Source organism: Gastrolobium bilobum, unplaced genomic scaffold, assembly GCF_033153095.1.
Source record: "Gastrolobium bilobum isolate Gb01-03AN ecotype WA unplaced genomic scaffold, APGP_CSIRO_Gbil_v1 utg9061, whole genome shotgun sequence".
In the NCBI taxonomy this organism is placed as follows: Eukaryota; Viridiplantae; Streptophyta; class Magnoliopsida; order Fabales; family Fabaceae; genus Gastrolobium; species Gastrolobium bilobum.
This window is the reverse complement of record NW_026897738.1, coordinates 304,715-319,325: the sequence shown is the minus strand read 5'-3', so window position 1 is coordinate 319,325 and position 14,611 is coordinate 304,715. Positions and strand designations below refer to the sequence as shown.

Here is a 14,611-nt window from a genome sequence, read left to right as displayed (position 1 = left end):
ATATGATTTGACTCACATACTATAGCCAACCACCCTAACCCTCTAAACGTTATTTTATAGGTTTGTGTCGACATGCTAAAAACACTTCATTTTTATAGGCATATGCTAGGTAGATAGCACCTATAGCTAATAACAATTAAACAACCAAACAAAGTTGCTAACTTAGTACTAAAATGTTTTAAAATAATCTATTTATTAGTAAAATTAAGTGTACACCCTCTTATTTAAATCATTTTACAAATGAATATCAGATGTGCCAAAATTTGATCTCCTAGGATCAACATCTATCATGGAAAATAACGATGTTTATGCTTGTTCTTGGTATAGCTTTATTTTCCTTTCTGTCGTGTTTATGCTTTGTATTTTGCTTTTGTATTTAAGTATAATTAGATCTTCTCCGAGAGTTTTTGATTTAACAAAGTGAATAAATTCCTTCAAATCACTATAATGCATAAGGTGAAAGACTTGGTAAAAAAAAAGATTTTGATTTTTCAGGTATAACAATTTAGTATATTTGTTAGGGGTAGGTTATTTTTTCACCTATGTAGAAAGAAAAAATCTTACACAAAATCTTGATTATTGATTTGTTTATCTCTAACGATTCAGATATTTAATAAATCAGAATTGATAGGATGCTTACCTAACTCAAATTCGAATTAATAATTTGACTTGAGTGGTTCTGATTTACTAAATATGTTATCTCAAACGATTCACATGTTTAGTAAATCAGAACCGATAGGATGCTTACCTAACTCAAATTCGAATTAATAATTTGACTTTTATATATATATATATATATATATATATATATATATATATAGGGATTTGCATATATCATGTCACATGACACAAAAAAATTTTTTACACACAACATTTTGTGGGCCCCGCACTTTTTAAAGCAAAAAAAAAATTAAGGCACGCAAAACGAATCTCTATAACATTACACAATTATTTTTCCTACAACATAACTCTTATAAAACTCATATATATATATATATAATGGAGAAATGATTTGTAATGTGACTTCATATAAATATTGGTGCAGTCACCTAAAAACTAATTGTAGAAATAAAAATGTTATATTTATTTCCACCTTTGTGTGGTTATAATTTTTCATATTTAATGCTTTATATTTATTTTTATTTTTTGTGTGAATATAATTCCCCATATTTAATGCCTTCATACTATTAAATAAGGTAGTTTTATATGACTACATCAATCCTTAGGTGCAGTCATTGTACATCCGCTAAACTATATATATATATATATATATATATATATATATATATATATATATATAGGGCTTAACATTTCTGCAGCAGCCGTAGATAGTGTTATCTACAGCTGACACAGAAAAGTGGGCCCCACGGCTTCTTAAAAAAAAAAAAACTCAGAATCTGTTGCCGTATCCTAGGATTCGGACGTGTATCCTTGCTTGTTGTAGGTACAGCAGCTGCAGAAATCATTTTTCCATATATATGTATATATATATATATATATATATATATATATATATATATATATATAGGGAAAATCAACTGTTATGTTGCTGGAAATTGGTTTTTTTTCCTGCTCTCCCATCGAAAACAGCGCTTTCTATTTTTTTTATTTTCTTTTATGTGGGACCCACGTCTCACTCTTTCTGCTGGAAAAAAAATAGCTGGTCATGTGACATGACCGATTCATTTCCTAGATATATATATATATAGGGTTCGCTTTTTCTGCAGTTACTGCATATAATCTATCTGCAGTAAGCCTAATACGACGTCATTTTGGAGCAGAAATCATGGTATTTTTGTAATTTTAATTTATTTTAGGGTTATTATAGTCTTTATAATTATAATTTTTTAATCTTTCAATCCCAAAACGACGTCGTTTTGAAAGTAAATGCAGATAACTTATCTGCATTAACTGCAGAAATATTTTTCTGATATATATATAGGGGGCAGGATATTCTTACACCGGTGTAAGAGTTAGAAGTCTTACACTCAATCTTGACCATTGATTCACTTGGATCCAATGGCTCACATTACTAAAAAATTTGAGCCGTTAGATATAAGTGGAATCAATGGTCAATATTGAGAGTGTAACTTACACTGGTGTAAAAATGATCCTGACCCACTTATATATATAGAGGTAGGATCATTTGACACCAGTGTCAAATTTCAAATTTGACACCTTATCTGAGAGTCGTTAGATCAAAAAAGATCAATGGTGTCATATGCTTACAAATCAAAGCCATTGATCTTTTTTGAACTAACAGCTATCTGATGAGGTGTCAAATTTAAAATTTGACACTGGTGTCAAAGGATCCTACCTCATATATATATATATATATATATATATATATATATATATATATATATATATATATATATATAGGGCTTATCATTTCTCAAGCTGCCGGAGATAAAGTTTTCTCCAGCTGCTAAATCATAACCGTACAAAAATGGATCAATGGTGATAAAGGAAGAAAGAGAAAAGGGGAATCATAACCATTCAAAGGTGAATCAATACATATAAGGAAATAAATAATCAAAACGACGTAGTTTTGGGGTAGCCGGAGATAAATTTATCTCAAGCAGCTTGTTAATGGGCCGAGCCGAGCCGAGTTTTGGTCTTAAATGGCTAAGCATGTGTTTAAATATGTCAGCCTGACTAAGCATGTTAACTGTTATAAATATAATTATCGGCCTGTGGCCTGACTTATTTACAAAAAAATAAAAGCCTGTTTTAGCCTATTTAAAAAAAATAAAACAATTTTTTTTTTATCAGAACAAAATATACAATCAACAACACTAGTAATTTCATAAATATTCATAAATTCAATGTATACCTAAACAGCGTAATATAGAAAAAAATATTTCAAAAAATATGTTTAACCAATAAAATGGGGTGAAATGGATTGAGGAAAAAGAGAGGGCTATTACAAATAGTATAAAAAATATAAAAAATAATAATAATATACTAGGCCAACCTGAGACGCTCTAAGGCGGAGCTTTTGAATTGGAGTCTGAGGCTTTTTTATTAAATAAGTTTTTATACAAATTGAAGTATGGTGCCTAACAACCAATTTTAAACATGTAAACTCAGACTTTCAGTCCTTCACGAGGTGAAGCAAAGGCTTCTGAAACACCTCTCGTTTGTTTACCATCCTGATAGGCAATATGCCAATAAGTACTAGTTTCTAATATGGACCTAATCTTCATAAAGCCCAAACCCCTTTATGGGATTCTTTCTGACTTATTGTAATCAAATTTTTGGTGTTCCACTACTCATCTGCTTATTCCCCACCATCGAGTCACTTTACCCTCTAAAACCTCTACCATCTTGAAATGAAACCATGCCTTTTGCTCCAGCTATATCTTATAAATGTATTTTTTCACTGATTGAAATGTTAGCTATTTTCCCACCAAAGCATAAAGCTGGTACAAGTGCATGCAATTGTTGATGCACATAGAACACCCACCAGTGCATAATCTTAAATGTTATAGTAATTCAGTTAGTGAACTATTGGGTTTCCCATGTTTGATGAAAATCCTGAATGAGAGCAATGGCATTCCATTATTCAATGAATTTCCTGATCATAGAATACTCACAAAACCACCTCAAAAATAAGAGGGACATTACTGCTTTTTCTCATTGTTGTTTGCCACCCTCGTGTTGATTTTGTGTGTGTAAGTGCATGCAAAAATGTACATATATGTATTCCGAACAAAGAATAAAGGGGAAACAAAACAGAAATATATGAGCATGTTTTCATCACATATGTGACTAAGAAGAATATGATTCTGGATATGCAGATGTTGAAACGGTTGGTGAGTGGTAACATGTACACCTTGGGTCATGAATGACCTTCTTCTGACTGATATCAAGCTTGGAACATGAAACACAATATCGCCCTTGAAACCTTGGATAACCCAAGTTGTCTTGTTCTTCATTGTAAGCACAATCCTCTTGCATGTCTGAGTTATTTTCTTTTGTATCTTCCTCTGCCTCATCATCATCAATGGGTGTATAAGTCCAACCAACCATTGGAAGAATGACTAGGAAAATTTTATCAATGATATGGTTGCTCCATTTCTTCCCCCTTTCCCAAAACATACATGGAGCAACAACCAATCCTGCTCCAACCCCAAAACCCACTCCAATTGATATAGAAGTCCAGTAAAATTTAACTACTGAATCTGTATGAACTTCTTCTGTTGAATTGCTCATATCACTACAGTTTTTAGTCAAAGGAGTTCCACATAATTCTTCATTACCAGTAAAGGAAGCTGCATCAAATGTTTGAAGCTGTGTACCTTTAGGGATTTTCCCCACCAGGTGATTAAAGGAAAGGTTCAGGTATGAGAGGAAAGTTAAACTTGCAAGCTGTGTGGGAATTTCTCCATCAAAATGGTTGCTTGAAAGGTCCAATGACTCAAGCTGTTTTAAATTCTCTATAGATGATGGGATTAGGCCTGTCAAAGCATTATGTGACAAGTTTAGAACATAAAGTCCTGTAAAATTCATAAGCTCTTGTGGTATTGATCCTTGAAAATTGTTGGATGAGAAGTCTACAGAAGTGAAGACAGTTAGGATTTTAACAAACTCCATCTGCAAACCTTTGCTGGTAAGTGTCACTGAATCCTGATAATATATACCAGCAAATTTAAGGACCTGAGATCCAATGTGATCGAAATTTGATACATCATCATCTTCATCAAGCATCATTGCTTCCCAAGTTTTGAAGCATTTTACTGGAAGTAAACCACTAAATTTGTTGAAAGCCAGGTCAACAATTTGAAGCATGTGCCAACTACCATTGGTCTCAGGACATTCAATGCGACCATGGAATTTGTTTTCCCGCAAAACCATGACACGGAGTCTTGGTAACTTCTTTAAGGAACATGGAAATTCATCATTAATCTGATTGTTTCCAAGATCTAACACCTCTAATGATGTGCAATTCACAAGAGAGTTGGGAATTGGACCCCCTAATTGATTCCCATTGAGATCTAGAGTTCTTAGAGCACAAGATTTTGGAAATGTGCCAGGAATGTTGCCATAGAGCATGTTATTTTGCAGATTTAATACCACAAGAGTCTTACTCTGTGTTAAGCACTCCGGAATTGTCCCATTAAACTGATTATAGGAAACATCAATAACTAGCAGATATGAATTATTGCACAAAGATTGAGGAATATTGCCAGATAAATTATTTTTGGAAAGAGACAGAAAAATTGTGGAAGTCAGGTAAGTACCAATATCTTGTGGAATAGTTGAACTGAAATTATTGCTTGAATAGTCCAAATAAGTGACTGGAAACATTGGAAGCTGCCCTTGTAGTTGGTTAGAGTGAAGGTCAAGGACTTTCAAATTGGCACTAAAATGCTGCACAGGTCCTTCTAACTTGAGGAGCAAATTGTGAGAAAGATTTAATTGAGTAAGGAAGCCAAGTTGCCAAATCCATGTGGGTATAGATCCTTGAATATGGTTGCTAAAGTGTTTAAACTGGATTGGTTTCTCAAGATACTAGGGAATTCTTTCAAATTGCAGGAAGCCAACTTTACACTTCTCATCTTGGGGAAGGAAGATACATGTACATCTGTAACATTTGTGTCTATTGATAAGTTGTTGCGTGAAAGATCTAGTACAGTTAGATTTGCAAGACTCTGAATCACATTTAGCTTTAATGTGCCATTTAACTTGTTTGAAGACAGTTGGAGGACACTAAGTGATTTGAGATGGAAAACAGATGCAGGAATTGGTCCTTCTAAATTGTTACTGCTTAAATCAAGGTCTTCTAAGATGGAGGAAGAGATATTTGGAAATTCATCCAGCTGACCTTGGAAATGGTTGTTGGAAAGTCGAATACTTTGTAGCAATGGGAGTGCAAAAAGAGAAGAAGGAATGCTTCCATTGAGAAAGTTGTTCTGCAAATCAATATCCACCAGTTTTCTTAGGTCTTCCAAGTGAACAGATGTAATTGAACCTGTTAAACCATTGTGCGAGAGGTCTAAATGGATGAGATTTTTGGACATATTCAAGGGTGGAATTGCACCAACGAAGTTGTTAAATGACAAGTCCAGATAAGTGAGTTCCATGAGTCTTGACAATGAACTTGGAAGTGTTGTGTTAAAGTAGCAATTAGAAAGATCTAAAATGGATAGCTGCCTCAGATTACTTATTGAAACTGGTAGTGCTCCTGAGAAACCTGTCTTACTTAAAATCAATGTCCGAAGAGATCCATGCAATGGGAATTCTGGTAAAGAACCATTAAGATTATAATTGAATGATATATCTACAACAGACAATGTTGCTATCTGAAAGATCTTCTCTGGAAATACTCCAGTCAATCTGCAAGAACTAAGATGAAGGGTTTTCAGATTTGAAAAATTAGCAAAGGTTTCTGGCACTGGGGATGATAAATTGTTCTGATCAAGACGAATGACTAAGAGATTGTCAAGTCTTGCCAGGGAAGGATCAAGGGGTCCAGAGAGATTGCAGTTTGACATGCTCAATTCTTGCAGGTTAGGGAGTAGCAACAAAGCATTGCACCATTCATGTCCCTCAGCTGATACACTTACACCATCCAAATACAGTTTCCTAATCCTGGTGAGGTTTTGGACAAGCTTTTCTAGATCTAGGTTCTCAAGTTTCAGAGGTTTCTCATTCAAATAGGATAGAGAAGAGATATCAAGAGTAACCAACCTTGTCAAGTGAGTAATCTCTATTGGAATCTGCCCCACAAAGCCAGCATGTGACAAATTCAAATAAGTCAAGTTCTTCAACTTGTTGAACCCGGATGGAATAACAGAATTGAAGTTGTTAATAGCCAAATTCAAACTCTGGAGATTTTGGAGACTGAAAAGAGTGCTTGAATTGTCAAATCCACCATAGATTGATTCTCCACTAAGATCAAGACCAATAACATGTCCCTCCTTGTCACAGGTTACACCAATCCACTCAGAGCAAACAATGCTTTGATGCCAGGACACAAGTTTGCTAGAATTTTCAGATTTGAATTCGAGGGTTTTCTTCAGTTTGAGCAAAGATTGTTGATCCTCAAGAAATTGGCCTGAGACCACAGTGATGTCAACACTGAGACATATCCAGTAGCAGTAGCAGAACATGATGGAAAGCCAAGGAACTAGTAGAATTCTCATTGGAGTTTAACTGAGAAAGAGACACAATCAACCTAAGGCTGAAGAAGTGAAGAGACTATTGATGGTCTCAAATCTCAAGGGGTTATAGAATAGACCATGTGCTTTCTAGTGTTTTATGTTCTGAAAAGTCACCAGAATTTGGCAAGGAATAGAGGCCAAAAGTGTAGAAATGTATGCAGAAGAAAAGTAGAGTGGTAAAGATGGTTGGTTTAGTCAAGGAAAAGAGTACATTGTGGTCACAGAATCAGACTCAAAGGTGAAGCTAAGTCAAAATAAACCATATCCTACGTTGGTTTTTTTGCCATTTTTCCTGTGCACAACGCGGCTAGTGATTCATTATCCTTACCAAAAAAACAAAGAAAAACAAGGCTACCATTATTGCATATTTGCTTTCAACATTTTTTGTGCAGTCTTTGAAGACTTTTTGTAGTGTTTGAAAAGGACTCATGATTATTGTCAATTTTAGAATAGTTGGCATGAAATTATTTTGGATTATAATTTTAGAGATGTGTTACCTGGTTAAAAAATTACATAGGATTTTTAAGAAATTTAATTAAATTTATTGAAAACTTTTTGATTCAATAAAATTATAAAAATCATTCACTCAAAAATCAATAAATATGTAAATTTATTTTATAAAAAATTTCATTTTTTTTTGTATTGGAATAAAGATATATTCACAGAAAAGGTTTACAATATTGCTTTGGTGATTGAAATTTTTTAGTGATATCTGTAAAATTATAAATGATTTTTTTTTCGAACATATTTCAATATCTGAGGTGATTATGCAATGAAAATTTGTACAAGTAACTTTACTATGTTTATTAATGTGATAAACAATATTTTCATTGACTGAAGTGAAAAGATTCTCTCTCATTTATTAATATTAATGGAAGTAGCTTTTTTTAAAAAGTCATATAAATTTAATAATTTTAATATTTTTTTAGAATTGAAAGAGCAAAATAAAAGTTTGAAAACTAAAGAAGTTAAAAGTGTAACAAAATTTCAAAATAGGATTATATGATATTAGAACACCAAAAGATTCAGGCTTACTTGATTCTTGATTTATTGAAGCTTCTTGTTTCCTCTAACGCTCCTGCAATGGAAAGACTAGGATCTTCCTCTACATTTCACACCACTCCCTGATCACAACCGTCGATGGGGCGAGTTGTGGAGTAACGGTTTTCTAACACGTTGTGAATGCAGAGGGGACCTAGCCAAACTTACTAACCCTAGTCCCTTTCCCATCATGGGCCTATGGGTTAGGCCTACACTGTTACCCACACTAATCAATTTACAGATATCCAAGCCCAAACAAAAGGATCACTAATTAAATGGGCTTTTTACTACACCCCTTTATGGATCATAACTTAGCCTGTTTTTATTAAAACAAGAAAAAACTACAATTGATTGAAGCCCACAATTATTATAAAAATTTCTTACATTCTCCCACTTGGGCAAAATCAATTGCAAAATTTTAATTTAAAAAAGAAAAAGAAAATAAGTTATTTAAAAACGACTCTCTGGCTAAGGACTAATTCTTATAATGTGGCCACATTTTAAGAAAACACATGATCCAAGGTGCGATATCTGAATATAACTTCATCCAACTAAAATCAAATAACATTGAATCAGGCGGTGATTATACCCTTACTGATATAAGACCTTCCATGATCACAAATGCTACTTGACTCCGTCGACTAGTCATTAGTGTGGAGTGTAGCAAGAAAATAGCATGCCAATGTGATCCAACAACAGCCAAATTGCTATTTTCTCTGTCAGTCCTCAAATTTCTCTCAAATGCCTTAAAGCCAGAGAAATTCCATGGTTTATAAAAAACCATCATATAATCAAATATGATGTCGACTACAGGCCATGTAGTCCTAACAACACCATTATATCTCAAACTCTCATATAGTGTCAACCACAGACATGATGGTTCCAACGACACTGAGTTCCAAAATTATGTCTCGAACTCCAATATAGTGTCAACCACAGGCATGGTGGTCCCAACGACATTGAGTTCCAAAATTATGCCTCAAACTCCAATATAGTGTCAACCACGACATGGTGGTCCCAACAACACTGCGTTCCAAAATCATGCCTCAGACTCCAATATAGTGTCAACCACAGGCATGGTGGTCCCAACGACACTGAGTTCCAAAATATCTCACAATTGATAAACATAAATACATGTACTCAATATATACAATAATAAAACTCAAAGCATTATCAATTGCTCCAAAATAATTTATCTGTCAACCAAACATCAATTAAATCCAAAATGAATGGCTCAACATCGTAAAATAATAAATGATTCAAACTCCCACTAATCAACTAAATCAAAGGAATTCACAATGCCCATATTCTTCACATGTATTTATCATGGGCCTAAATTCTTTAGTTAGAAAGTCAGTCAATATTCTCAACAATATACAATATAAGAAAAGGAAATTTTCTCTCACTGACCTTATGGTAAATAAACTAATAGAAATTATTTTCTTTATAGCTCAAGAAATTCACTATCTCATCAGATCACCATTAATGTAAAATAAAATCCATGTTGATTTAAAAAGGATATAGAATTCAAAATCCTTCTCAAAGAGACCTTATAGAAAATTCATTTCAAAATAAACTCATATCCTGACATTAAAAACTAAGCAATTATCTCCCGCTAAATCGACAATAACTTCAAGATCACACAAAATTAATCATATCTCTCCCACTAAAAAACACGTCAAGTATGTTCTCTACATTAATTATGGGACACAATGCCCTATCAAGATCAAAATTCATAAAAAAATAAAATAAAAATCTAGATCTCATCTCCATCAATCACAATTCACTATCTCATGAGATCACTATTAATGTAAAATAAAATCCATGTTGATTTAAAAAGGATATAGAATTCAAAATCCTTCTCAAAGAGACCTTATAGAAAATTCATTTCAAAATAAACTCATATCCTGACATTAAAAACTAAGCAATTATCTCCCGCTAAATCGACAATAACTTCAAGATCACACAAAATTAATCATATCTCTCCCACTAAAAAACACGTCAAGTATGTTCTCTACATTAATTATGGGACACAATGCCCTATCAAGATCAAAATTCATAAAAAAATAAAATAAAAATCTAGATCTCATCTCCATCAATCACAATTCAATGTAATCAACAATTCCATTATGGCATTGTTATCGTTCATATCAAAAGTATATTTATTACATAAATGCAATTATATTGATTATGAACAATGAAATAACTTTAACGAAATAATTAGCATATTATAAACACTCCTTTGGGCAGATAATTGCAAACAATAATTTTTATTAACAAAGAATCCTGATGATTCACAAATAACTTTCTCAACAATCATACCTAAATAATATGAAAAATCTTATAGCATATGTTTCCCAAATTCATATTGCATTTACTAAACTGCAATTTGTGTTACAAATTTCAATCTCCAATATCAACAATTATATATCTTAGCTCACTAATCCAACTTAATTGACAAAGCACATAAGATTTACGCTAAAATTGGGAGAGTAAATACTAACATTATAATCATGACATTATGTAACAATTTTCATTGATTAAAATTTTGAAAAGGGAAACATAAATATTTATTACAAAATTAAACATGAATAAGAGCTCACAAAATTAAATATGAATGAGAGCAAATAATTTCAAATAAATATTTATGTATATAAAAATTAAAATATATATCTCAAGATATTGATTTCAAAATGAATCAAACATAAAGTTCATTGTTAAGGCAAAACAGGAATGCATCAGAGTAAATTACAGGGCAATATACACATTCAATTAAATCAAGATATTATAATGAGGCCAACGTAATAGTACATTTTCCTTTGGGCAGAATGCACTAGCCAAGGTTGTCACCAAGGTCAGAACCTTAGATGAGTTAATCAATGAGCACAACAGGTTGTTATAACAAGGTCAACATAACAGTACATTCCCCTTTGGGCAGAATGCACTAACCAAGGTTAAACCAAGGCCAGAACCTCAGATGAGTTAATCAATGAGCACAACACAGGGTTTAAATCTATCCCCTTTGGGCAGATAGATTCCTAGACCAATGAGCCTCCAATAACTTCATCTACAACCTCAAAGAAAAGTTGTTCAGTGAGCATACGTTGACTTCAGAGATTTGTCCCCTTTGGGCAGACAGATCACTTAGATCAATGCACCTCCATTAACTTCATCCCAAACAAGTTCACAGTTATAACACACAATTACCCCTTTTGGGCAGGAAATTGCATGAAATAACCAAAATTATTTCTCAAATTTTACAAAGAAATTTTCACAAACCAATATAAGTAATCCCACTTTGGTGGCAATTACCCATAGTAATTCACGAAAACTCTTGCGCCAAAAATTAATTTTCTCTTGTCCAAAACCACAACCCAGTCCACAAAAAAGTGTAATATCTCTAATGATAATGAATTAAAGATAATAGCATTTCTAACAAAATTTTGCACTCAAATAATTCAAGCGGAAGCATGCACCTCAATAAAAAATATATTATAGCAAGCATTAGAATATAATATCCAAAACACATCATCATTTGATGTAAAATATAAAATATTAATTTTTCATCATATTTTTCTTCAAGCTATATTCAAAAAGTAAAATAAAATATAATGTACATATTTTATTTTAATTTTTAATATTTATCTCATTAGAATAAAAACTAAATATAAAATATATTAAACATCTTATTTGTCTTTCATTACTCATCATCTACTAATCCAGCATCTCAAACTATAACATTTGTTTCACGACAACAATAAAATACATATGCCTTATAATCTGGTGTGGCGAAACAAACTCTATAATTGAATTCTTAGTATATATATATATATATATATATATATAAAATTTCAATTATGATTTTTGAATTGACATTGCACTGCATACACAAGCATATTTCAAATTATTATAACGATAAGATAAATGATTAATTCGAAGACAGAATAAATTTGAAAAGTTATAATTATCAGCATATTAACAATTTGTTATACTATTATATTAACAAATAGATTTCTCGTTATACTGCTACGAAGCCAAAACAAATTACAAACGAGTTGTGAGCATTGATTAAAAATAATACAACCTATTTACAAAAAAAAAAAATAATAATAATACAACCTGTAGTGCTAACAGATCAATGCTAATTGTATACAAAATGTAAAATCAAGCTAAATTTTGTTTTTCGATGTTTGAAAATAAATAAATAAATAAACCACACAAGAATTTAAAATTCAATGCTATTACAAATGGATAGCAACAGATTTCCACAACATGCCTATGAACATCATTCAAAAGGATCCAAATAAATTTTCACCATCAAACTCGTCAACCAGCGATTCTAATCAGGTCCGTTTTTCAAGACCAATATGAGTTTTAATTCAGCATACAATATGCCATTTTTTTTATATGATTTTCAACCATAAAACTATAGTTTAATTGAAAGCAAAACGATCAATTAAAATGACCTGCAATATACTTGGGTCATAAAATCAATAATTTGTCAAATTTTCACGTCAAGCAAAACCAAAGATGAATAACCTGACTAAATTAAGAAATAGACCTTCCTTCTCTTAATTAACGCTGTCAGTATTCAAAAGACAAACAAGAATTTATAAATCGCTTAAGTGGTATGGAAGCGTCAAATAACATTTCATCTAATTTCCATAACAGTATTCAAAATAAATTAAAAAAAAAAACTTTAATTCAAAACTAAGGGAAACGATTAACTCCAAAAGTATATTTCATCATGTAATTGGATTCTAAATCGTATAATATAGGCTCTGATACCAAATATAAGAAAATTTCAAAATAGGATTATATGATATTAGAACACCAAAAGATTCAGACTTACTTGATTCTTGATTTATTGAAGCTTTTGTTTCCTCTAATGCTCCTGCAATGGAAAGACTAGGATCTTCCTATGCATTTCACACCACTCCCTGATCACAACCGTCGATGGGGCGAGTTGTGGAGTAACGGTTTTCTAACACGTTGTGAATGCAGAGGGGACCTAGCCAAATTTATTAACCCTAGCCCCCTTCCCATCATGAGCCTATGAGTTAGGCCTACACTGTTACCCACACTAATCAATTTACAGATATCCAAACCCAAACAAAAGGATCACTAATTAAATGGGCTTTATACTGCACCCCTTTATGGATCATGACTTAGCCCATTTTTATTAAAACAAGAAAAAAAACTACAATTGATTGAAGCCCACAATTATTATAAAAATTTCTTACAAAAAGATGAAAGTATTTTTCATTGCAAGCATAAAAACAGATGCAAGGAGTAGAGTGAGAAATTACTCAACAAATCTTGCTTTAGAAATGAAGGATAACTACCATGTAATATACAAACCAAGACTTATTATTTCATGTTTCAACTTTCACAAAAATGTGCAAGTTGTTAGGAATTTTGGGAGAAAATAAGTTTTGAAACATTTAGAATTAACATTTGTGTTTTGTTAATCTAGAGCTCTTGGCAAAGCAACATCACGTGTTCTTCATCCTGATGACACTTGAGGGGAAGGGAAATTAAAACCCAACCTATTTTTTTAACTGTTTCAAGATCATTTTCTTTTAACCATTCCAACTTAAGTTTAGTCAATTTATCAATTGAATTCTGTTTTTGTAATTTTCCCTTTACAAGCAATCTCTTAAAATTTCTTTAAACCAGTTTTTCAATTCATTTTAATTTTTTTAAGTACATGTAGATCGAAGTTTTTTTATCCTCAACAAACTAGTTTTGACGCACCGGCTAAGTAGGTGGGAAAAAAATTTAAATTTAATTCTCATCAAATAATCTTTAGAAAGGGACGAAGAGCTTTAAATGTAACTAAGTCCCGACTCGGGATAGTCTCGTAACCGACTCAAAAAATTTAAAGTTTATAAGAATACTCGGAAGACCGACTCACCACAAAGAAAAAATTACGGTTGATATAACAAAAAAACTAATTCTTTTTTGCTATCGTTTAACTCTCAATTTTTCTTTTTATTTATTTTAAGCAATTACAAAGTGATGCAACTTGAAAAATAAAACCATGATTTTTGTGGGAACAATATTGAAATCTTAATACTTCTTTATTACTTTTGATCGGGTATGTTACACGCCATACTTGCATACATTATTAGCAAGACAAAACATAGCCCATGGAAAAAAGTTTAAAAACTGTTCCAAATTTTAATATTGGTCAAGCAGAGTAGGGGCCTTTTTCAACTGATAGCTTTTAGCTATTTTATATTTGGGTTTATACTTCTCCTTTCAAAGGAGAATAGCCTTCTCATGTTGTAGATACATTAAATGGCGGAGCCCACTTCAATTTTTTTTCTCTCACTTCTTCCTCTTCTCTCTCTCCTAATTATTGTGTCAGCTGCAAAATAATAACTTCTCCACCAACA

General features: G+C 32.1%; 1 pseudogene; it reads right to left on the bottom strand.

The window, feature by feature from the left end:
* Positions 1 to 3,660: 3,660 nt before the first annotated feature.
* Positions 3,661 to 7,276, bottom strand: LOC133309647 (receptor-like protein 7; annotated as a pseudogene).
* Positions 7,277 to 14,611: the final 7,335 nt, after the last annotated feature.